Source organism: Ictalurus furcatus, chromosome 5 (genome assembly GCF_023375685.1).
Source record: "Ictalurus furcatus strain D&B chromosome 5, Billie_1.0, whole genome shotgun sequence".
In the NCBI taxonomy this organism is placed as follows: domain Eukaryota; kingdom Metazoa; phylum Chordata; class Actinopteri; order Siluriformes; family Ictaluridae; genus Ictalurus; species Ictalurus furcatus.
In genome coordinates this window covers 25,641,973-25,669,139 of record NC_071259.1, presented here as the reverse complement: position 1 = coordinate 25,669,139, position 27,167 = coordinate 25,641,973, and positions in this window count along the sequence as shown.

The window sequence follows — 27,167 nt, the reverse complement described above, 5'->3', positions numbered from 1 at the left end:
TTAAATTGTCAGAGGTTATATGAACAGAGATTGGAGGAAGAAGTATGTTAGAGAGAGGGAGAGAGAAATGAGAAATAGAAAGGAAATGTTATCTTTAAACTGTTGCATGAATTGAAATGAGAGACAAGTCAATTTAGTCACATTTTCATCAGGCCAGTAGTCAACGACAAGCCGAGTGGGGAACGTCATGTATCTCTTCCCTGTGAAAGTCATAATGATCTCAATTACACGCCCATCCGTCAACGCAAACGAGTTTGTTTTCTGCAGGTGTCACCGCCCATGATGGAAATATCAACAATCCCTCCATAGATTTAATGAAAGTGTCAGGGGAGAATATGACAAAACGCCACAAGCTGACACACCACTATTCCAAGAGCAGTTGCAGGGTGATCAAAGAGGTCCAGTGCAATTGTGGCTCCCCAGCCATGGACAGGGGGCAAAACACAGACTGATAGAGCTTCATCTCCCTCCAATCACTCTTCAGGATGGAAAGAATTTCTTGCTGAATGTCTCACATTGGCATCAACAACATGTGTAACACTTTGTCCTTGGAGCAGCTGTCAGAGATCTTTGAAGTAAAAGTACGAAAATTATTTGAGAAGTCAAATAAGTTTTATCCTCTCGTAGTGGAGTCAGTAGCATATAAAGCATACAGTAAAGAGGTTCTAAGTCTTAAAGGTACTAATAAGAAACCATATATGAGAAGGAAAAGTGTTTTTAACAAACAAATGACAACACTTTGCTCAGTCCCATAACATATGTTTGAATACACAGTAAGATTGTGATTTTTCAAAGTTTTCCCCAAGGTAGTCTGGTAAGCCAGATTTCTAGCTTTGGCACATTTCTTTATCAAGCATGAACCACATACTTTCACAAGAAGATCCCAGTTAAATGAACAACAATGTTTACTTACCACAGTATTAAATAACATTACCAAAGCATACGATTCTGCAATAATAAACCATAACTTATGTCAAAGATTAGAACCCTATCCTATTTTTTGAAGCATTTTCACGTCCTTTATTACTAAGCTTCTAACATACATTATATAGCCATAAGTATGTGGACACCTGACCAATCACACCCATATGTGTTTTTTGAACATCTCATTGCAGATTTAGCCCACCTTTGCTGTTATAGCCAAGTGTTTGCTCCACTCCTCTGGGAAGGCCTTCCACTAGATTTTGGAGCGTGGCTGTGGAGATTTGTCTTCATCAGCCACAAGAGCATTAATGAGGTCACCTCAGTGATGTCAGGTGAGGAGGCCTGGTGTGCGGTCACTATTCCAATTCATCCCAAAGGTGTTCAGTGGGGTTGAGGTCAGGGCACTGTGCAGACCATTCGAGTTATTCCACTCCAACCTTGGCAAACCATGTATTCATGTAGCTCAAATTGTGCACAAGGGCATTGTCATGCTTGAACAAGTTTTGGTCCTTCAGTTCCAGTGAGGGAAAACTGTAATGCGACATCATAGAGAGACATGATATACAATTGTGTGTCTCCAACTTTGTGGCAACAGATTTAGGAAGGCCTATCTGGGTGTGATGGTCAGGTGTCCACATACTTTTGCCCATGTAGTGTGGCAATCACTATAGGAATTCATTCAGTGCCTTGAATAAGCAATCCCTAAATCCTCTCTCCATGTTATATAAATAGAAATTTCAGCATGTTATTTTTTTCAATACAGTACTTTCCATCACTCTTGACAGTAGTGCATTTTTGCATGTACAGGGTGTTGCTCATAAGTGGTAGCTCAGCGGTTAAGCTGTTGGACTAATGATCCGAATGTTGTAAGTTCAAATCCCAGCATCATTAAGCTGTTACTGCTGGGCCCTTGGGCAAGGCCCTTAAGCCTCAACTGTATGTATAAATGAGATATATGTAAGTTGATCTGGATAAGGGCATCTGCCAAATGCTGTAAATGTGCCTCTGTACGTTCTTGCTCAGGACTAAACTGACTTTTTTTATGTATAACATTAAGTGCCACTTAAAAATGACTTTTTTTTTTTTAAACCTGAAGTTTAAACTCCAGAAATACTTCTGTAGGTCCAGACACACTGTCCATTCTTCATTCTTGCAACTTTCCTATTCATGTTGTTCATTTTCTTCAGTTGTCCTTTGGAAACCTTTTATGTTTCTACAGTGCATCCGGAAAGTATTCACAGCGCTTCACTTTTTCCACATTTTGTTATGTTACAGCCTTATTCCAAAATGGATTAAATTCATTATTTTCCTCAAAATTCTACAAACAATACCCCATAATGACAACTTGAAAGAAGTTTGTTTGAAATCTTTGCAAATTTATTAAAAATAAAAAAACAAAAAAAGCACATGTACATAAGTATTCACATCCTTTGCTCAATACTTTGTTGAAGCACCTTTGGCACCAATTACAGCCTCAAGTCTTTTTGAGTATGATGCTACAATCTTGGCACACCTATTTTTGGGCAGTTTCTCCCATTCTTCTTTGCAGGACCTCTCAAGCTCCATGAGGTTGGATGGGGAGCGTCGGTGCACAGCCATTTTCAGATCTCTCCAGAGATGTTCAATCGGGTTCAAATCTGGGCTCTGGCTGGGCCACTCAAGGACATTCACAGAGTTGTCCTGTAGCCACTTCTTTGTTATATTGGCTGTGTGTTTAGGGTCGTTGTCCTGATGGAAGATGAACCTTCGCCCCAGTGTGAGGTCCAGAGCGCTCTGGAGCAGGTTTTCATCAAGGATGTCTCTGTACATTGCTGCATTCATCTTTCCCTCGATCCTGACTAGTCTCCCAGTTCCTGCTGCTGAAAAACATCCCCACAGCATGATGCTGCCACCACCATGATTCACTGTAGGGATGGCATTGGCCAGGTGATGACTGGTGCCTGGTTTCCTCCAGACATGACGCTTGCCATTCAGGCCAAAGAGTTCAATCTTTGTTTCATCATGGTCTGAGAGTCCTTCAGGTACCTTTTGGCAAACTCTAGGTAGGCGGTCATGTGCCTTTTACTGAGGAGTGCCTTCCGTCTGGCCACTCAACCATACAGGCCTGATTGGTGGAGTGCTGCAGAGATGGTTGTTCTTCTGGAAGGTTCTCCTCTCTCCACAGAGTCACGCTGGAGCTCTGTCAGAGTGACCATTGGGTTTTTGGTCACCTCCCTGACTAAGGCCCTTCTCCCCCAATCGCTCAGTTTGGCCAGCTCTAGGAAGAGTCCTGATGGTTCCAAACTTCTTCCATTTACGAATGATGGAGGCCACTGTGCTCATTGGGACCTTCAATGCTGCAGAAATGTTTCTGTACCATTCCTCAGATCTGTGCCCCCATACAATCCTGTCTTGGAGGTCTACAGACAGTTCCTTGGACTTCATGGCTTGGTTTTGCTCTGACATGCATTGCTAACTGTGGGACCTTATATAGACAGGTGTGTGCCTTTCCAAATCATGTCCAATCAACTGAATTTACCACAGGTGGACTCCAATCAAGTTGTAGAAACATCTCAAGGATGATCAGTGGAAACATGATGCACCTGAGCTCAATTTTGAGTGTCATGGCAAAGGCTGTGAATACTTATGTACATGTGCTATTTTAAAAAAATTAATTTGCAGAGATTTCAAACAAACTTCTTTCACGTTGTCATTATTGGGTATTGTTTGTAGAATTTTGAAGAAAATAATTAATTTAATCCATTTTGGAATAAGGTTGTAACATAACAAAATGTGGAAAAAGTGAAGCGCTGTGAATACTTTCCGGATGCACTGTATGTAATACCATACAAGAGTGCTTCCCTATCTAACGGCTTCCAAACTAGAACCTTATTTAGGACACTAACACACACACACAAAAAAAACAAAAAAAAACAAAAACCATATCATCACATAGGTACAAAACAAGCTTAAAAGAGTAAGATAAATATGTGTTTCAGGAGCAAAGTTTCTTATGCAGTATAACAATTTTATGACTTTAGTAGATTTTTTATTTCTGCCTTTAAGGTGGACCATAAGGGTAACGTGAAAAAATGGGAGCAAATTGCCCAACAATTAGTCTAACATATTAGTTTTGACCACAAGGGACAGATGATTCATGAAAGAGATTCTCTCAAGCTAGTAGCTAGCAGTTAACACCGTTATCACTGCCCTTTCTGTTTTTGTGCTGTTCTGTAACTTAGGAAAAATAAAAGAAAATAAAAGTATAAATAATGCAGGAAGTGTTACAAAAAAAAAGTGGTGTGCATTTTTCATACTACTTTCTTTTTTTTTTTGTCAGACTCACTGGATAGGGATGACTAAAATGCTATTTTCCTTACCATCATTATTCTTGTGCCCAGTATTTTCCAAAACAAAGTTAGACCAAAAGAAGCAACAAAGTTACACCAATAGCAGCATATGTCCACAAACCTGAGACAGCCTGGAATGACCTAACCAATCTGCTCAAGTTTTCCCCAATGACTCAGTGTCGAATGTTTGCATTAGCTCTCTATGGAGCAGGATTCTGAAATAAACTGGACTTTAGTGAAACACATGGCCAGACTCATATGCTTGTCTTCTGTGCCCCAGGGCATGGGAGGATAACCTAGATAGCACACACACATCTAGCCAATGTTGGCAGAATGCGCACAAATTACATCTCAATGAGTTCACATGCAGCTTGTTTGCTAATTATGAAGATGTTTGCACAAATTCGGATAACTGTTAATGAATGTTCTTAATATTTTGTTTTTTATAGGTTTGGACAAGTTGAAATATTTATTCCATTGCTGACGTGTGATATTGGCATGAACAGCCAAAGAAGTAGATTAAGTCAATAAATCACAAGGGGAAAGCTGAGTAAAGTGAGCTTGAGCTTAATCTCCTTCTCACATGGGGAGAATGTAGAGATTAAATAAATCATCACCAAAAGGATGAGTATAAACCACACATTATACTCAAGGGTGACTGAAATAAAAATGGATAATAAAATAAAAGAGTCTTCCCAATTAGCAAACAAGGTCACATTGTTGAGACATAAAATGTGAACTGGAAGAATGAGGCTGTACACTTCATCCACATTACCATGCAGTTTGACAACTGTAATAACGCTATACGTGTGCTATAGAAGTGGGTTTCAACCTGTTGGCCGGTACTGAGGCCTTCTGTATAAAAGTTTCACTAAATGGTCAAATTTAATATCATTTGAATATAGCACCAGGATCTCTGCTTCAAACCCAAGCTGTGTAGAGATTCACATGTTCGCAAGCAAAATGTGTCAGGAAGGTTTGGTCAACATAATCTCATAATCGTAATCTTAACATATGTATCTTTTACAACCCCAATTCCAAAAAAGTTGGGACACTCTGTAAAATTTAAATCAAAACAGAATGCAATGATTTGCAAATCTCATAAACCCATATGTTATTCACAATAGAACACATAAAACATATCACATGTTTAAACTAAGGAAATGTACCATTTGAAGTAAAACATAAGGTAATTTTGAATTTGATGGTTGCAACACGTCTCAAAAAAGTTGGGACTTAGCAACAAAAGGCTGGAAAAGTAAGTGTTACTAAAAAGAAACAGCTAGAGGAACATTTTGCAACTAATTATGTTAATTGGCAGCAGGTCAGTAACATGATTGGGTATAAAAAGAGTATCTTAGAGAGGCAGAGTCTCTCAGAAGTAAAGATGGAATGGAATCTGGATGGAAGCATATGTTGGTCTAAAACCTGTATATACCTTTCAGCATTGATGGTGCCTTTCCAGATGGGAAATCTGCCCATTCAATAGGTACTAATGCACCCCCATACCATCAGAGATGCAGACTTTTGAACTGAATACTGATAAAAAGCCAGATGGTCCCTCTCCTCTTTAATCCTCTTTAGTTTAGAGGATGCGGTGTCTATGGTTTCCAAAATAAAATTCACATTTCAATTCGTCTGACCACAAGACACTTTTCCACTTTGTGTCAGTCCATTTTAAATGAGCTTTGGCCCAGAGAAGATGCTGGCATTTCTGGATTATGTTCAGATATGGCTTCTTCTTCGCATGGCAGAGCTTTAACCAGCATTTGTGGATGTCACGGTGAACTGTGTTCACAGACAGTGAGTTCTGGAGGTGATTCTGAGCTCATACAGTGATTTCCAGCACAGACTCATGCCTGTTTTTAATGCAGTGCTGCCTGAGGGCCCGAAGATCACAGGCATGCAACATTGATTTTCGCCCTTGTGCACAGAGATTTCTCCAGATTCTCAGATTCTTTTGATGATATTGTGTGCTATAGATGATGAGATATTCAAAGTCTTCACAATTTTACATTGAGGAACATTATTCTGAAATTGTTCCACAAATCGTAGACACAGTTTTTCACAGATTGGTGAACCTCTGCCCATTTTTACTTCTGAAAGACTCTGCCTCTCTAAGATACTCTTTTTATACCCAACCATATTACTAACTTGTTGCCAATCAACCTCCAGCTGTTTCTTTTTAGTATCACCTTTCCAGCCTTTTGTTGCCCCTATCCCAACTTTTTTGAGATGTGTTGCTGCCATCAAATTCAAAATGACCTTTTTTTCTACAAGGGTACATTTCTTCAGTTTAAACCTTTGATATGTTTTCTACGTTCTATTGTGAACAACATGGGTTTATGACATTTGCAAATCATTGCATTCTGTTTTTATTCACATTTTACACAGCATCCCAACTTTTTTGGAGTTGGGGTTGTAATATAACTTGTATTGTGTGAATCGTTATAAATTTGCAAGTGTGATTTGTAATTGGATATTCTGGTGAATCACAAAACCAACATACATGTAGCATTTAGCATTTAAATGTTGTGTCAAAAGGTTTAAAAATAACTGTCACTGTCTGGAGATTAAACATACTGACTAGGCTATATGTCCCTATTTTTTTAGAACAAGGTAAAAGAATATCATAGAGAAAAAGAGAAAAAAGCTCTTGAATCAAATATCCAAGTGGCAAAAATGCTACAATTTTGTGCTTGAAGAGGCATTTAAAATCATCAGCTTCATAAGGAGTCAGACGCTCCAGCTGTCTTTATTTAGAAGAAGTGTCTTGTCATGTCTACACCACAATCTGCAATGAGGTCCAGTTCCCACTATACACTGCCACCTACAAACATGGACAACTTGGACTACAACTCCTACACCCCATGTTCATGGTCATGTCCATGATCACCCAATTACTGATTAGGGTGACCAGACATCTCGCTTTGTGTTGTAATGCACAGCTTTTTAGTCATTTGTCCCCCGTCCCGCAACTTGAAATGACGTCCCGCATTTTGATTTGAAATAAAGAGTTAACTCACATTTGAACGTGGCGTGCTCCAGTGCCGGTTTTTGAATGGAGGGCGGAGCCGGAGAAGGTGAGTGGTAAGGATTGCACACAGACCCAGAAAGGAACACAGAGCCATGTGTGCGCGTGTCTGTAAAATAAAACCACTGAAAAGTGAAAGTTAAAACTAAAGAATATATAGTTGTTCCAAGTCTGCTTCCAGCGTCCTCATTCCCTACCCAATTCTGGGAAAGTGTTACACTAGGGTTTTAGTGTTTTCACCCCTCATGTTTCCACGATAATATTTCAGTATGTTGTAAACTCAAACAGATGGAAAACATCAGCTGCATCGCTGATGAACAATCATCCACAGGGGGCGGGAGTGAGGTATAAATGGAGGTCGGTCCCAGCTCCAAATGGGAGGGTCAGCTCCAAACGGGTGGGACTTTAGCTCCAAGTGGGCTGTACAAACCTCCCAATTTAAAAAGAAATATGTGGCCTTATCACTCCTGCTATCTGGCATCCACCCAAAATGTACAAGTACATTGCATCTCACAACATAATCAGCAGATCATGCTGTGAGTTTATTTAGTATAATTCCTCATCTTTGCCTGAAAATAATTCCTGTCTACACCACTGATCATGAGATGTTAATAATGAGTCTTTATTGGTCACATATACAGTAGAGCACAGTGAAATTGTTTTCTTCCTGTCAGGAAGCTGGGGTCAGAGCACAGTGTCAGCTATGACCCTGGAGTCAGCACCCCTGGAGCAGAGAGGGTTAAGGGCCTTGCTCAAGGGCCCAACAGTGGTAGCTTGGCAGTGCTGGGGCTTGAACCCCAGACCTTCCAATCAGTAAGCCAGAGCCTTAACCACTGAGCCACCACGCTTTTATGTGGCTTGTTATTTGTTTGATGTTTTGCATTCATAATAGCTGTACTGTTAGTACTGTGCTGTTGGCTATTTAATGGATAAAATGTGATTTTTATATTTGATCCCGTACTATGAGCCCATATAATTGAGTTGAGGTCTTTGTGCAGCATGGTGATGCATGCACTTGTCAGTGTTCTCAGATTGGAGGTTTATTATTGTGTTACTATAACTGCATTTTTAACAGAGAGTCACACTGGGTCATAAGAGCTGTTGACGTCAATCATGTATATCGTGAGTTATAAGAGGCTAGGTCCCTGTGTGCTAGAATAAGCATGGCAATGACTCACTATAATGATTTTATTAACAAATTTTCAGACTGTCCTCACTTGAATCTTACCATTCATTTCCACACTAAGGCATTAAAGAGTCTGACATGCAGTGCAACCAAGACTAATCATATTCTCAATTAGATTGCTTTTACCTGTGTAAATGCCTCATTACAAAAGACATTTCAGTATGGGAGAATATTAAAGGCGTGCTATCAGGGAAATTAGCAGACAATGAAACAAACTTTCACATAAGCTAGAATGCATAACATTGCGACAAGCTCTTAATACCAACTGAGTTGTTCTATATTTGGTTATTAAAAATCAAGAACAATAATACTATGTAGTTATGAAATACCTGTATTTTGAGAGAAAGACCACACATGAAGAACCACCTTCTTCCTAGTTAACTCCCTATAGAAAACAGTAATGCTGGCTATGACAAAAGTGTCAGAACACACAGTGCATTGCTGCATATGGGGCTGGATAGCCATAGAGTGTTAAGCCAGGTGCATGTGCATCATTTACCTGGGGAAGGGATGGCACCAGGATGCACTATGGGTAGAAGACAAGCTGGCAGAGGCTGTGTGATGCTCTGAGCAATGTTCTGCTAGGAAACCTTCGGTCCTGCCATTCATGTGGATGTTATTTTGACACGTACCATCTACCTAAACCTTGTTTCAGACCAAGTACACCCCTCCATGGCAACACTATTCCCTAATTCTCTTTCAGCAGGATAATATGTCCTGACACACTGCAGAAATTATTCAGGAATGGTTTGAGGGAAATGACAACGAGTTCAAGGTGTTGACTTGGCCTCCAAATTCCCAAGATCTCAATCCACTCGCGCATTTCTGGGATGTGCTGGACAAATAAGTCCAATCCATGGAGGCCACACCTCACATCTTGCAGGTCTTAAAGGATCTGCTGCTAATGTCTTGGTGCCAGATGCCACAGTACACCTTCAGAGGTCTTGTGGAGTCCATGCTTCAATGGGTCAGAGCTGTTTTGGTGGCACAAGGGGGGCCTACACAATATTAGACAGGTGGTTTTAATGTTATGGGTGATTGATGTAAATTCACATCTCTCTCTTTCTCCACTAGTGATGAACTTTCCACAACCAGAACCTCCCTGTGTCCTTTGCTATTCAACAAGTCCTACCCAAGAGTCTTTAGAGACGGGTTCTGGCTTTGTCTAGTGTAACTCTGAATCCTCCCAGAACTCCAGCCCCAATTCTCAGAGTTCTCGCACTTTTAACAGTTCCACAAGCACTCTTCATGTAATTTAGTTGAGGGCATCATCTGCACCCACAAAATACATATTATAGTACTGTGGGCACAGTATATGTTTGGGTACACCACAAAACAATAAATAAGTAAATAAATAAGCATAAAAATGCAAAGTCATATTGGAACAGAGGCAGCTTTAGACATTTAACATTCAGGGAATTTAGTTTCCAAGGCAACTGTACATTGCAGGAGAGAGAGAGAGAGAGAGAGAGAGAGAGAGAGAGAGAGAGAGAACAACAGACAGACAGACAGACAAACAGACAGAGATGGAGAGCATGAGGTCAACAGAGCATGTGAAATAGAAAGCATATATACTTATATATTTTGTTTCCCAGAAAGAATTAATGAATACAGGCAGGTAAGCAGGAGTCACACCTTCCATATGATTTTTTGCTTCAGGTACAGGAGACATTTGAGGTTTGAACATTTGAACTTACATTATAAAAGCTGAAGCTTCTTATGATTCAATGAATACCTGACTACACAGTGTTACAATGTGAGTGACTGATGGTGGATTTATACTTCTGGGTCTGAGATTCTGCAAACATCTGTTAGTTCATGTGCAGATGTAACATGAATGTGTACACTGCATGAAATTACAACGAACAATAATGTCTCGTATATCAGTGACAATGAGGTGCAGTGGGTAGCATTGCAGCCTCTGTGGAGTTTTTGTTCATGTTCTGCTTGTATCTGCGTCAGATTCCTCCAGGTTCACTGGTTTTCTTCCAACTCCCAAAAACATGCCAGGAGATGAATGAATGTCTCTAACGTGGTATAAATGTGTGTGTGTGTGTGTGTGTGTGTGTGTGTGTGTGTGTGTGTTTGGGTGGGAGCATGGTGCCTGTCCAGGATATATTCCATCTCATGTTCAGTGATCCCAAGATAGATTCCAGATAATTGAATAAATTAATGAATTACTCAGTACTCAGTACTCAGTACAAGAGGAATGTGGATGATTATGCTGTATTTTAAAATAATTTGTGGCAACACTGAAAGTTGTGTCAAATTGCCTTCCATTTTATTCACTTCACACTATGACTAATCTGCCTGCTGGCCAATTTAAAGTAACCAATCTGCCTCCTGCTCAAGTGAATTCAACCAAAGTACTGGCCATTTAGTGTAAGCAATCCCCCTACTGGCTATTTTAGAATAACTGGTCTACCTACCACTGACCAATATACAGTAAACAGTCTGGCTACTGGCCAATATTGCATAGATAATCTGTCTACTGGCTCATGTAGAGTAGACAATCCACTCACTCTCCCATGACATGTAACCAACTGACCTATTGGACAATTTAGAGCAACTAGTGCACCTACCGGCCAATTTAAAGTAAACAGTCTGCATAGCAGCCCATTTAGAGTAACCAGTCAGACTACTGGCCAATATAGCATAGACAGTCTGTCTACTGGTTCATGAAGAGTAACAAAACCACCTACTAGGCAATTTAGAGTAGCCAATCCACCAACTCCCATGATTATAAAAAGGGGAGAAACTAGGAGTACCTGGAAAAAAACCCATGGGGATGCAACATTCAACACTTTGACATGCAAGACAGAGGGCTGTAGTAAAGAAGCCAGCCTACAGTGTCCAACATGCGTTAAACATGGGAAACACAAATCATATTTCTGCTCCCAGGTATGTTTCAAAAGCAGCTGGTGTACCCACAAACAGCCAAGCTCCAGCTTGAGACCAACAAGGTGGTCTCACCTGCAGAGCTCCTGCCAGAGGTCAATGTGGCCTCCTCATCTCCAGAGCTCCAGCTTGAGACCCATGAGGTGATCTCATCTCCAGAGCTTCAGCCAGAGACCCATGACATGACCTCACCCGCTGAGCTCCAGCCTGAGCTCCAACATAAGGTTGAGAATATGGCCTGCCAAGCCATGTTCCTGTCTGAGGTCGACGAGACGGCCTCCCAAGCCATGTTCCTGTCTGAGGTCAACGAGATGACCTCCCAGGCCATGTTCATGTCTGAGGTCGAGGAGACCATCTCCCAATACACGTTGATGAATATACAGGATGATGGCACTGCCTCCCAATCCAGGTTCCTCTCTGAGGGCAACAGCACTGCCTCCCATACCATGTTCCTGTCTGAGGCCGACGTCACGACCAACCAATTCATGCTCATGCCAATTGGATTTAGGTCAGGGCTCTGACTTGGCCACTCAAGGACACTCACCTTCTTATCCTTAAGCCACTCTGCAGTTTTTTTGGCGGTCTGTTTAGGGTTGTTATTGTTCAGGAAGGTGAACCACCTGCCCATCTTCAGCTGTCTAGCAGAGGGCCGAAGGTTTTCCTAAAGAATTTGGGTGCACTTGGCAGCACCGATTTTCCCTGACCAAATGCCCAGTCCCTGCTGAAGAGAAACACCCCCACAACATAATGTAAAACCTTTTGCCACATGGCATTAGAATCTTCCAAGTGTTTTTTTTGCAAAGCACAAATGAGACTCAGTGTGGCCTTTTTCAGAAGAGGCTTCTTTCTTGCCACCCTGCCATACAGGCCGGCTTTGTGTAAAGCTTGTGAGATTGTTGTCACATGCACAGACTGACCAATCTCAGCCATAAGGACTTATAAGTCTTTCAAAGTTGCCATTGGCCTCTTGGTAGCTTCCCTGATCAATATCCGCCTTGCTCGGTCATCCAGTTTGGAAGGATGGCCCGATCTAGGTGTTGGCCCGATCAAGGTGTTGGTGGTGCCATACGTTTTCCACTTCTTAACAATGCTCTGAACAGTACTCAGAGGAATACTTAAAACCTTTGAAATCTTTTTGTATCCTTCTCCTAACATGTGCTTTTCCACAACTTTGTCCCGGAGCCCTTTTGGAAGCACCTTTCCAACCATGGTGTACTCTTTGCATTGCCATGCACTACAAGTAATGGAATCATCATGGAACAGCCAGTTTTCTTATGAATTAATCAAAACCACTGCAGTTGATGTCAGGTGGGGGGCACTTAGCATGGTGTATGATCTGGGAAGTAACTGGTTGTACCTGAGCAATGGTTACTCTAATCACTTATCCAAACCAGGTATTTCACTAATTACATTTTAATAATTGTTCAGAATATTTTTAAAATGTTATTTTCACTTAGATGTTGAGGGTTATAATATGGAAATACAGCTGACAAATGTTAGATTTAATTTCCAGAGTGTACTGTGAAAAAAAAAAGTAAGGATTTTGACAGGGTATGATGATTTTCTATCGGCATTGTGTATAGACACACATGGGGAGGTGGGGGTGGGGATTTTATTGGAGCACTGTAGTAAGTGGATGTAAACAAGATTAGAAATATTAATATATTATATACTGCCAAATTGTGACAAAATAATAAGAAGGCTTATAAGCAACATATGTAGGCTATACAGTATATTAGCCTGGAATTGCCCATAGAATTAAATTAAAGAAGAAGAAAAGAAAACTGTTATTTTTTACTTATTTTACTTCATTTATTTTTCATACTTACTTTGATAAGAACCGCAAGGATTATAGGATATTATTAGCAGATTACATGGATTAAGTTAAAAACCTGTCCACCAATTTGCCTAGAATATTTAAGAAAAAGAACATTGTCACTTTGTGTGTGTGTGTGTGTGTGTGTGTGTGTGTGTGTGAGTGAGTGAGTGTGCACGCACATGTGTGTATTATTTCCTTTCCTTAGACTGTGATGTCCCAACAAATATTACGCGGAGAACAAAAATTAAATAGCTGTTATTTTCTGCATGGCAGAAAATTATGTTTCAAATGAATATTTTTAATGTTTCATCGTTTCAGAACAATAAAATTGGGCAACAACTTTTGCCTTGCTATCACATCAATCCTAGAGCAACATAATTGACACATTGACCAAATGTCTCACAGAATACATTTAACCATAAATACCTGTGTATTTGTATTCATTTATAGAACATAAAGACAAAACAACCCAATTTATTAAACAAATACATCTTGTATATTACCATTCAGGAACAATAAAACAAAAATAAACAAATGCTGAATGAAAAACACTGTGCAGGAAAAACTCACTTCTAACCAGATGTGACTCATTTCTGTTTACACTTGTTACACAGTGCTCTCATATTTCTCTGGTTTTATTTGACAATTATAAATATTGTAATAAATAGCACTGTAACTATGCTCTCTTCTCCAGCCTTATTTGCTTGGTTCCATGTTTTAATCCATTATACACCCCAAGGCCAGGGCTGCATAAGAGCTGCATTTGTCTTAGAGCTGCATTTGCACTTTATGCAGTTTGGTTATAGGATCCTAATTAGCAGATTTGTCAACTTTTCAACTTTAGCAATGCCTACAGTATCTCACAAAAGTGAGTACACCCCTCACATTTTTGTAAATATTTGATTATATCTTTTCATGTGACAACACTGAAGAAATTACACTTTGCTACAATGTAAAGTAGTGAGTGTACAGCTTGTGCAACAGTGTAAATTTACTGTCCTCTCAAAATAACTCAACACACAGCCATTAATGTCTAAACCGCTGGCAACAAAAGTGAGTACACCTCTAAGTGAAAATGTCCAAAATGGCCAATTAGCCATTTTCCCTCCCTGGTGTCATGTGACTTGTTAGTGTTACAAGGTCTCAGGTGTGAATGGGGAGCAGGTGTGTTAAATTTGGTGTCATGGCTCTCACACTCCCTCATACTGGTCACTGGAAGTTCAACATGGCACCTCATAGCAAAGAACTCTCTGAGGATCTGAAAAAAAGAATTGTTGCTCTACATAAAGATGGCCTAGGCTATAAGAAGATTGCCAAGACCCTGACACTGAGCTGCAGCACGGTGGCCAAGACCATACAGCGGTTTAACAGGACAGGTTCCACTCAGAACAGGCCTCTCCATTGTCAACCGAAGAAGTCGAGTGCACATGCTCAGCATCATATCCAGAGGTTGTCTTTGGGAAATAGACGTATGAGTGCTGCCAGCATAGCTGCAGAGGTTGAAGGGGTTGGGGGTCAGCCTGTCGGTGCTCAGACCATACGCCGCACACTGCATCAAATTGGTCTGCATGGCTGTCGTGCCAGAAGGAATCCTCTTCTAAAGATGATGCACAAGAAAGCTCACAAACAGTTTGCTGAAGACAAGCTGACTAAGGACATGGATTACTGGAACCATGTCCTGTGGTCTGATGAGACCAAGATAAACTTATTTGGTTCAGATGGTGTCAAGCGTGTGTGGTGGCAACCAGGTGAGGAGTGCAAAGACAAGTGTGTCTTGCCTACAGTCAAGCATGGTGGTGGGAGTGTCATGGTCTGGGGATGTATGAGTGCTGCCAGCACTGGGGAGCTACAGTTCATTGAGGGAACCATTAATGCCAACATGTACTATGACATACTGAAGAAGAGCATGATCCCCTCCCTTCGGAGACTGGGCCGCAGGGCAGTATTCCAGCATGACAACGACCACAAACACACCTCCAAGACAACCACTGCCTTGCTAAAGAAGCTGAGGGTGAAGGTAATGGACTGGCCAAGCATGTCTCCAGACCTAAACCCTATTGTTCATCTGTGGGGCATCCTCAAATGGAAGGTGGAGGAGCACAAGGTCTCTAACATCCACCAGCTTCGTGATGTCATCATGGAGGAGTGGAAGAGGACTCCAGTGGCAACCTGTGAAGCTCTGGTGAACTCCATACCCAAGAGGGTTAAGGCAGTGCTGGAAAATAATAGTGGCCACACAAAATATTGACACTTTGGGCCCAATTTGGACATTTTCACTTAGCGGTGTACTCACTTTTGTTGCCAGCAGTTTAGACATTAATGGCTGTGTATTTTGAGGGGACAGCAAATTTACACTGCTACACAAGCTGTACACTCACTACTTTATATTGTAGCAAAGTGTTATTTCTTCAGTGTTGTCACATGAAAAAATATAATCAAATATTTACAAAAATGTGAGGGGTGTACTCACTTTTGTGAGATACTGTGTCTCAGTTTCACTGAGTTTCGCCTGACATTCCCAATGACTAATCACTGATCACCATTTTTCTCACTGACCAATCATTGATCACCATTTTTCCCAATGAGCAATCACTGATCACCATTTTTCCCCAATCACTGTACAATCACTGATTATTATTAGTCCCGATGACCAATTACTGCTCACCATTGTTCCCAATGACCAATCACTGGTCAGTTTTGTCCCAACTACTTCTTTGTTCTCCATTTTAAATTCTGTTCTCAGCTATACTTATAAGCAATAAAAAAATAATATTCCAACCTATAACATCTATTAAGTTACTATCTACAATCTATTATTTTCTATTTTGATAATTCTATTCTATTCTATTTGAAAGTATCTTTAGAAAATCTTCCTTCATCATGTAACATGTTTTGATATGTAAATGATGGCACTTGGCAACTTCCAGAATTTTTTTGAGCACGCCTTAGCTACTTTCTCCTGAAAAGAGCTGTTAACGATGCATGCTGGTATCATCACACGTTGGAGTCTTTTGGACACAAACAAATCATTTCAAATGCACTGGCAATAAAATCTATTGCATTTGGTGTTGCCAGTAACTGCAATACATAATGTATATTGTAATTACTGTAAAATTACAAAGCTCAATTTGATGAGATAAAGGATATGCAGGGGCAGTTTTCACTTTTTCACCACTGATCAAACAACAGTGATCCAATTGGTATATATTTAGAGCTCAGATGTCAAAACACACACTAATTCTGGAAGAAAAGAAAAAGAAAACCAAGAAAGCTTTCTCTTGGCTTTCTTTAAGTGAGGATTTTAACACTTTCAGGATTTTAACACTGAAAACAAATAAAAGTGTTGTTCTCCAATGTGAAAAAAAAAGTTTCCCCAGCAAACCACTTTTGCATGATTGAGGTGGCATTTGTGTCACATTGATTTTACATTTACAGACATGTATGAAAAAGTGTTCTTTACAACATGTGCATGTTTCATATAAATAACTTAAAAATATTAATAAAACCTTGGAAACCAGCACATCTGCCTGTTTCAACCCACTATAACTACACATTAACTTGCATAATCATTAAAATACATTGAATCCATTTAACATCTCATGCCATCAGTCAACCATTACTGGTTATGAAAACTGTACATCTTAGTTCATTCACTCTAAACTCATTCACCCCTATGAAATGCAACCCCAATTCCGAAACACTTGGGACAGCATGGAAAATGCAAAAAACTAACGAAGAGTCATTTGAAAATTCAATTCACCCTGTACTATATTTAAAACCCATTATTAACACATTATTTGATGTTTTATTTGTGAAATATATATATATATTTTTGAAAATATACACTCATTTCTCTAAAAACGTTGGGACAGTCGATTGTTTACCACTGTGTAACAACATCTTTTCTTTTCATAACACTTATTAAGTGTATGGGCACTGAAGACACCAGTTGGTTAAGTTTAGCAAGCAGAATTTTCCCCCATTCATCCATTATGCATTTCTTCATCTGCACATCTGTATGGGGCCCTCGTTGCCTTATTTTGCACTTCATAATACGCCACACATTCTCAATCAGGGACAGATCAGGACTGCAGGCAGGCCATGCTAGCACCCGCACTCTCTGCTTACGCAACCATGTTCTTGTAATCTGGGCAGAATGTGGTTGGCGTTGTCCTGCTCTGGATGGCAGCATATGTTGCTCCAAAATGTATACATATCTTTCTGCACTAATGGAGCCCTCACAGATGTGCAAGTAACCCATGCCATGGGCACTGACACACCCCCATACCATGACAGACACTGGCTATTTTACCTGCTGATAGCAGCTTGGATGGTCCTTTTCCTTTTCATCCTACAGCCTGGAGAATATGATTGCTGTTTTCTCCAAAGACTATTTGAAGTATTGACGATTCCACTGTGCTACTGTCCATCTTAGATGAGACTGAGCCCAGAGAAGTCAGCAGCGCTTCTGGACAGTGTCGATGTATAGCTTCTGTTTGCGTAGTAAAGACTCATGACAGTGATGACTAAGATCATGCACATTCAAAAGTGGTTTTCGGCCTTGCCCTTTATGCATCAAGATTTGACTGGATTCCTTGAATCTTTTAATTATATTGTGCACTGTAAAAGGTGAAATGCCCCAAATCCTACCGAGTTGTCTTTTGGGGAATGTTCTTAAAATGCTGGATTATTCGCTGATGCAGTTGTTGGCAGGTTGGCAAGCCTCGACCCATCCTTGCTTTTAAAGGACTAGGCCTGTTTTGGAGGCTCCTTATATACTATGATTAGATGATTGCTTCACCTGTTTCACATCACCTTATTATTTCAACTTGTCACATTGGTATTAGTCATAAATTGCCCCGGTCCCAACTTTTTTGGAACATGTTGCATGCATCAATTACAAAATAAACATTTACCTTCAAAAACTATCCAGGTGATTAGGAAACATAAACACCTTGTTTTTTTTTTTGTTGTTTTTTTTTTTTTACGTTTTTGTTTAAATACAAGTCATATTCAAGTCATTCATCTTTGTTTTTATTAAGATTTTCCATACTGTCCCAACATTTTCAGAATTGGGGTTGTATTGGGGATATTCCAATTTCAGATATTTCATAGTTTGCATCATTTGGATTTCCTGAAGATCATGGAAGAAAAGTATGTTCTTTTAAAAAGTTTTTGTTTCTATGATATTGACTGATTAGGTCACAACGAGGAAGAACATATATCCATGGTTTTCAAATCATAGAATGAAATTAATAAAGTAAAAAATACATTTATATGTTGATTATTAAACTGTTCTTAATGCCATTGACATGGTCAGTAGTTGACCATAATTTATGTATTTGCTAATTATATTCTTTAAATAAATAAATGCTGTTACTCATTTAAGAGCCAAATGCAGCCATTGCTAGCAAAGAAATCTGGTAAATAATGAGATTGTCACCTGAGATGAGTTAACATTTTTAATGGTTTAGTGGTCATTTTTAATTGCACACCAACTGTGGAATCACCCTTCCTTCATCCTTACTTTAGACCATCTGTTCAACATTCTTGGCCTGTCCTACATGTTCCTCTCCTCTCTCTAATGTCCACGCAGTGGCAATGGCCACATTGCTGTACAGCCCTCTACTCCTCTCTCTCCATCTTCCCCCTGCTTCATCAGTTTCAGTCACTTCCTTACTATCTTTCTGTCTCTGTCTCCAACTGGCCCTCAGTGCATGTTCAACATATGCAGTCTGTGATGCTAATTAAATACCCTGGCTTGGCACTGATGCATGCCATGTTCAACCTGAATGTACTTCTCTTTTCTGGCTAATGCTATAGCTCTGTTCAAACGACCTACATATTGTTCCTCACTGCTTTGGGAACATGGAAAGGTTGAATTCTTATGTCTTGTTTATTGTCTTACTCTTATTCATCAATTCTTGCAAAAAGATTTACAATTTATTAGGCTTTCACTAATGAATTAATAAGAAAAGCTATAAAATGAATATTTTGAATATACACACACACACATTATATATATATATATATATATATATATATATATATATATATATATATATATATATATATGCATCAATAAAGGGACATCTCATCTCATCTTCAAAGCTAACCTTCACATCTAGCATAACCTAAACTTATCCATTAATAACTTTTAATGAGTTGGTTTGTGCAAATTTGGTAACATTTCTTTTAAATGTTAGACATTAACATCCATTCACTTATTTTCTGTACTGCTTACCCTACACAGGGTAGTGGGGAGCCTGGAGCCTTTCCAAGGAAAATTGGGGTATGAGGTGGGGGACAAGACAATTGCATGGCACATTCACACACTACAATTTGGAAATGCCAATCAGCCTACAACACATGTCTTTGGACTGGAAGGGGGAAACTCCTCAGTATGGGGAGTACATCTGGGTTACGTCTGTAACCCTGTTCCCTGAGCAGGGAACGAGACGTTGTGTCACCCTTGATGATTTGGGAATTCCCCCTGGTGGAAACGGTGTCTGAATACCTGTGAAATCATGCCAATCTGATTGGCCTGCCTCAGTCAGGTGATGACGTAGAAACACATCACAAAGACTATATAAGGCACCCACAAGCTATGTCATTCAGCTTCTTTGTTTTCAGGAAGCACATGTCTGTGTACTCTGTGTATGTTGTCTCTGATTGTTTGTCCTATTGTTTGTCCTATTGTTTGTCATGAGCAAAGAGGTTTCAGAAGTTGTGTTCCACCACACTCACATTTTCTCATGGAAGATGACGGGCACACTTTCTGTGTTAAATGTTTGGGGCGGAGCATGCTAGGCAAGTCCTTGTAAGGGCTGTCTGCGTGCACTGTGTGAAATTCTCACAAAAAAACTCGGTCTTGGCTGGCTCTCTTCTCGAGTGAAGGGAGCTGAACATCTGCATCTTGTGGTGTGGGCCTGGCTGCTGTCGAGCAGCACCTTGGGCAGTAGTCCCAGGCCGAGGACTACTCGAAGCCCCCGGGAGCTTGAAGTGGCAAAGGAGGAGTCTATCGAATACCTCTAACTGTTTTTCCACCTTGACATTTGGCAATTTTCAAATATTGTCACTGACATCATGTATTCTAATGAATACTTTGTGAGAATAAGATATAGATAAAGATTATGCAAATAATGTTGCTGAAAAATCCTAATTGCACCTAATGTTCTTGGGTCATTGCAGTTTAATTTAGAGCTTATTAAACTCTGCCCTGGAAGCTATATTCAATGTGCTCAATAGATTGTGGAGGCATCTTCTGTGTATAATAAGTGACTTTGTCTGGTCCGTTCACATCCTTTGCTCCTCTTGGGAAGTTCTCAGATGTTTACATTAATGTTTTTTAGGCAGGAGACATTGTGTGCGTCCTTGTCCCTTGATTCTACTGAATGAGTCCACCTGTCAGTGGCTTTTCCGAAATTTCTACACTTACTAGGGGCATGACGATTCATTTATTTTCTTGATGCATTGATTACAAATACTACCGATCCATATGCATCAATCTTGAATTATGATTTTTGATTTAATAATCATTAGTGCCAGTCAATTATCGATTTAAAATGCTAAAAATCGAATGCATTGTGATTATCTTTTGGATGTTACAATATCTAAATTAATTTTTAGTGTAGATTATTTTGGGAGCACTTTGGTTTTCACAAAAGAGATCAGTCACAGTTCGCAGACGTTGTACATTCGAGTCAAAGTGCTTCAGGGAATACAGCGAATTTCACCAACCATTTGTGCAGACGCATGGTATTAAGACAAATATCTGGAGAAGCAAATGTGGCAGTTACTAGTTCAAGTTCCGATATGGTAAAGTCTAATACACCTAACCCATTTGGTCAAAATCTTCCTGAAAACTTCACTCGAGTTCAAGCTATAACTGTATCCATTCCCAGGTTTATATGCATGGATATAGTGAGCTGTTTTAAATGCTTGCCTATATGTTCAGAAAATTTTGACAATGCTTACTTTTCCTGTAATAAAGACTTGGTACAATTAACAGTTTAAAGTTGTTTCTCATTCTTTTTCTTACTTGAGATGAATGTTACTGAATTGAATTGACAAATCGAATTGTTAAGTGAATCAAATCAAATTGTGAATCGAATCATTCTGAATTTTCCAATAATCACTTCTGAATCGGATCGAAAACCAATGAATTGTGAATCTATTCGTGAATCTAATTCGCTGTCAATTCAAAGAATCACACCCCTAACACTTACTTTTCTGAAATCAGGAGGTACTTTTTGTTAGCATGTCTGACACTTGAGAATGTATGAGTGAATGAGTAAATGAATTAATTAATGACAATGAAGGTTTGTTTGAAAATAATAATAACAATAGTAATAAATACTGCAGTACCCACAGTCCCTTGAATTGCATCTGGTCTCTATACTTCTTTACTGTCTAGATATTGTCAGAATTTGGACACTTTACTGATGCTTTTAAACACTTTTCTGTTTTATTTTTTCCCCTTTCCTTTTCCATAATTGCATTTAGATATCATGTCACATTTTCATCAGCTTTTCTAGCATTAACTTTTTTGTTATTGTTAATTGAGAGGACATGATGAACGTTAAGCCCACCACCTAGCTATCATCTTGCAAACAAAACGTCATAGTGATGTTTCTCTTGGCAGTAAACATTGTGCTAATAAACAACCTATTCACAGCTGAGGAGCCGCTTTCAGCTGCTACAATTACGGAAGTGTTACACCAACAAAACATATGAGCCCATTCCACCTTCAAACAGAAACAAAGGGAAATCTTTTTTATTATTATTTAATTTATCAGGTCAGTGGTCACCTCCACTTCAGATGGATTTTGGTTTCTTCATCTAGCTAGCTGAATAATCTCAGAGTGTAAATGATTCCATTATCACCATCTGGGTCCAAAGTATCACTTTTGCTATTTCATTCAAAGCTCAATCTACTATCAAATGCATGCTGTGAACAATTTTGTAAAATGCTCTTTGGTTAAAATTAAAAAGTTAGATTGTCAAAAAAAAAAAATAAAAATCAGCACCCACATTAAAGACATTCCGCACACTTCAGATAATAACTAGATAGACTATCAACCTGAAATCTGTCTGTACATGTAGACAAACTGGGAAATGAAATTAATTTTGAAAGTATTCTGTCCCTTGCACTTTTTCCTCATTACATTTTGGCCAGTTTGACTGAAGACAAAGTTGGTTGAAAGGCATAAAACATATGCCTTTCAAATGTTCTATTAAATTTAGCATATGCCTTCTTGTTCATTCTTGATTAGATCAGGTTGATGCTGCTGTATTTTGGTTCCAGTCCTGAAGATGTCTGTTTCAGTTATGTATATGGTCTAATTATATGTCTAGGTTTTCTAGGCACTGGAGAGAAATGCTCTAATATGCTGCAAAAAATACTGATGCAAGAGTTGTTAACTTTCTGATGCAATGGGATTTGGGCAAAGGTTTAAAACATTGAAATATTCTAGACTCTTCTACAACTTACAATGCATACAAAGCAGAGAACGTTACCTGCCAGTAGCCTAACCAGGAGATTTCTGAAGCAAATATGGACTGTTTGTGGTTGCAGTTTTTACAACAATTCTCTAACACATCCTCCATCATATTAGTTTAGACAGAATGTGAAGTGGCACAGCAGCCCTACAGAGGAGAAGCAGAGTGGTCCTATCCTAAGGTCTTTCATATCCACTGTAATTATATTGCTGTATAATTTGTATTGAAAATACAAGCAGCAGAGATTTGGCACATTGTGGTAGTAAAAAGAACAGGAGATGGGCTTGTCTGAAGCTAAAGGAACGTCCAAACTAGAGCTCAAAATCTCTCTCTCTCTCTCTCTCTCTCTCTCTCTCTCTCTCTCTCTCTCTCTCTCATTCTCTCTCTCTTCATTCCTCTATGATATGAGAATAGTTTAATTTCTTTCTATATTTAAAATAGTTTATGCGTCAAACTGGGAGCTGGGTTGTGGTTTGTATTTGCTGGCTGGGTTGAGAAATGAACTAATATACACATAGGTTTATAGCCTAGATGGATTTATTTTGCAGTAGACTTTCAAAACTGTGCAGTGGTTTATGGTTTATAAATCAACAGGAGTTCATTTGCTCCAGGAGTCCAAGAGAGCATAATAGGATCCACTCTGTGGTTGGGCCAATCATTACTCTCTCTCCTGTCAATCAGAGTGAGATTAACCAGTGGTGGATGTCTATGATCTAATGGAATTGGTAGTTAGCACTTGCTTTCCTCCAAGTGTGTTCAGCCACCCTGTGACTTAGCATGAACAGCAGTTTGGCTACATTGGTATCTGTCATGCGATATGGGACAACTAGATAGTTGTTGGAGATTGGAAAATTAAGAAAAAACTTGGGGGGTGGGGACTGGGGTGGGGGCGGGGGGGTAGACTACAAACAGACTAGAAACAACCACTCCATTCGGATAAACTTAATTTATATAGAAGTGGGGATTTTTTTTCATATGGGGGATGGCATTCCCTTGTGTCCCTCCTCAATGTGAGCCCTCTGTTTTACTCATAATACCATGTTGACCAAGTGCCCAGAATATCTGCAATGAAATATGTAATTTTATTGTTATTGTAATAAAAAAAATTATTTACATGCCACTGGATATACATCATACAATGTAATATTTTATATATAGAATTTATAATATAAATTCCAAACTAAATGTTGATTATTTTGATATTATATTGATACTTGTTTTATGACTTAAACTGATACTTTATGATTGTTCTCTACATTTTTTGTTGTCCTATTTTTTTGTCATAATTTTGTCTGCTTTTTGGCAATCGAAAAATTCTGCTTTGAGTTGCACAAGCAGATGGAGCCAAGGCTGTTCCTTTAAAAAGCTGCCTTTATATACAGTATGTGCCCCCTTAGGTACAACAAACCACACATATTCCGTCATATCTGCATGGCTGCTAGGACCCTAACCATGTAATACTCCCTGGTATGCTTTTGCTTGAGCAATGCACAAATAGATGAGCAATGAGCATTAGGGATATGTTAATTTGGAGACATGATTCCTTGTGTTATTCCAGCGTTTTGCCCTGTTAACCATGACACTATTCACAGCTCTGAGAACAGAGGAAAGCGTGAAGGAGACAGATTGCTTGGCCTGCTGGCTCTTAACACTTTATCATTAGCTGGCTAATTGGATATTAATGACTGTGTGGTTTCCATTACAGAAAATGGCACACCTGAGGACATTAATATTGTGCAGGAGAATGTGGAAAGATCAGAACCACCTCTGTACTTCCAAGGAGAGACAGCTTTGATGAAGGAGAACGTAGATAAAAAAAAAAAAAAACCCTCCTGTTTATCCTTGGACAGAGTTTCTCTGCTCTCATTTAGACTAGGTTCTTTTATTACATACATGAGAAAGATTTTGGGAAAGAGTGACCTTTCTTTTGGCCTTATGTCCAAAGCAGATATTTAAAATTGTAATTGTAAGATCTCTCAAGTAAACTGGAATTGAGTGATACCAGAGTCATTTTGGTTTCACTGGTATTATATATAGTTGTAGGTACTGTATGCAGAAAAAGATTGTGCCATTTCTTGAAGTCCAGTTAACCATCCATGCCTACATTAATACCTACTGTAGATTTAACAGTCAATAAAAAGACCATATTTTACATTGAAATGTGTTGTTTTATGTCATTGTTTTCAGCACAGTTTTGGTATCAAGCAAGCAGATGTCTCAAGCGGAAACTGCAGACAAGTGTTTGAAGGTTTAAATAAAAGTAATCATAAGTGTAATATAAACTTGGGGGAAAAAAACAGATGAGGTAAATAGAAATAGACTTGTTTCATGCAAAAAAAAAAAAGAAAAAAAAATGAACATGAATCAAGAAACATAAACCAAGAAAACATGCAAGGACCAAGAACATAAACTGGGCATTTATGCATGCATTCATTAAGTAAGACACAGGTGACATAATAGACTGAACTAATGAAAACCAGTGACCATAGTTGAAACCATAGTTTGAAACCATAGAAACCAAGTGTGTCAGGTGACTGTTTAAAAAGCTTAATGACAGATACCAGAAGATGCAGAATGATCAGATGTCTGGTGTAAGCACTAATTAACAAAGCTTGTGATTGGTCGAAAGTTCTTGTTTGCAAACCTTGGTACTGCGATTCATAGTACAACTAATTTGAACCAAAAATGCTTATACAGTGGCAAGAAAAAGTATGTGAACCTTTTGGAATTTCATAGTTTTCTGCATAAATTTATCAGAAAATGTTATCTGATCTTCATCTAAGTCAAGGGTATTGACAAATATAATGTGTCACACAAAAAATAATAATAACACAAAAAAAATTCTGATATTTCATGTCTTTATTGAGAACAACCAAAAAAACCTCATAGTGCTTGTGGAAAAGGTATGTGAACCCTTGAGTTAATGACCTCAAAAAAGCTAATTGGAGTCAGGTTTTAGCATACCTGGAGTCTCGTTAAGAAAATGAGTTTGGAGGTGTGGACTACAGCTACTTTGACTGATAAAAACCCCTCAAACTTTTGGAGTTTGCTCTGCACAAGAAGCACATGCTTATGTGAGCCATGCCTCGCCAAAAAGAGCTTTCAGAGGATCTACGATCAAGAATTGTTGATTTACATAAAGCTGGCAAGGGTTACAAAGTGTAACAAAATTCACCAGTCTACAGTTGGGCAATTCTACAAATGGAGACAGTTGGGACTGTTCCTACTCTACCAAGAAGTGGGCGCACAGTTAAAATGACACCAAGAGCACAATGAAGACTCATCAATGAGGTAAAGAAACAACCCTGAATGGCAACCAAAGATTTGAAGGCATCATTGGAACTGGCTAACATCTCTGTTCATGAGTCTACAATACGTAATACATTGAACAAGCAGGGTATCTACGGCAGGACACCACGAAGGAAGCTACTGCTTACTAAAAAGAACATAGCTGCATGCCTGAAGTTTGCAAAAGAGCACACTGACACTCCACAGCGGTATTGGCAAAATGTTTTGTGGACTGATGAAACTAAGATTGAACTATTTGGAAAAACCGCACAGCACTACATCTGGCGTAGAAAGGGCACAGCATATCATCATGAAAACATCATCCCAACCGTAAAGTATGGTGGAGGAAACATCATGATTTGGGCCTGCTTTGCTGCATCAGGGCCTGGCCAGCTTGCAATCATTGAAGGGAAGATGAATTCCCAAGTATATCAAACAATTCTTCAGGATAATGTGAGAATGTCTGTATGTCAGTTGAAACTGTGTAGAAGTTGGGTGATGCAGCAGGACAACGACCCAAAACACCGGAGCAAGTCCACAACAGAATGGCTTCAGAAAAACAAAATCTGCCTTTTGGAGTGGCCAAGTCAGAGCCCAGACCTCAACCCAATAGAGATGCTATGGAATGACTTGAAGAGAGCCACACACAAGAGACGTCCAAAGAAAACGACAGAGTTAAAGCAGTTCTGACAGGAAGAATGGGTTAAATTCCTCCTGAATGATGTGCAGGTCTGATCCACAGCTACAGGAAGCGTCTGGTTGAGGTTATTGCTGCCGGGGGGGGGGTCAACCAGTTATTAATTCTAAGGGTTCACTTACTTTTTCCACTGCCATTTTGAATGTTGAATGAGTACGTTCAATAAAGACATGAGGGATCAGAATTTTTTTGTGTTATTATTTTAGGCACATTATATTTGTCAATACCCTTGACTTAGATGAAGATCAGATCACATTTTATGACAGATTTATGAACAAAACCATGCAATTCCAAAAGGTTCACATACTTTTTCTTGCCACTGTATGTAATCCTGGCTATATTTTTTCGCTTCTAAACAGTGACACTATGAGTGGACTTGTGAAAAGGTAGGTGTCTGCAGCAAGAAGCAATTAAAGGGAGTCAATATTTCAAATACTTCTTAAATTATTAAGCAATATGTAAGACATGATTTTTCATGTTGCAGCCTATAT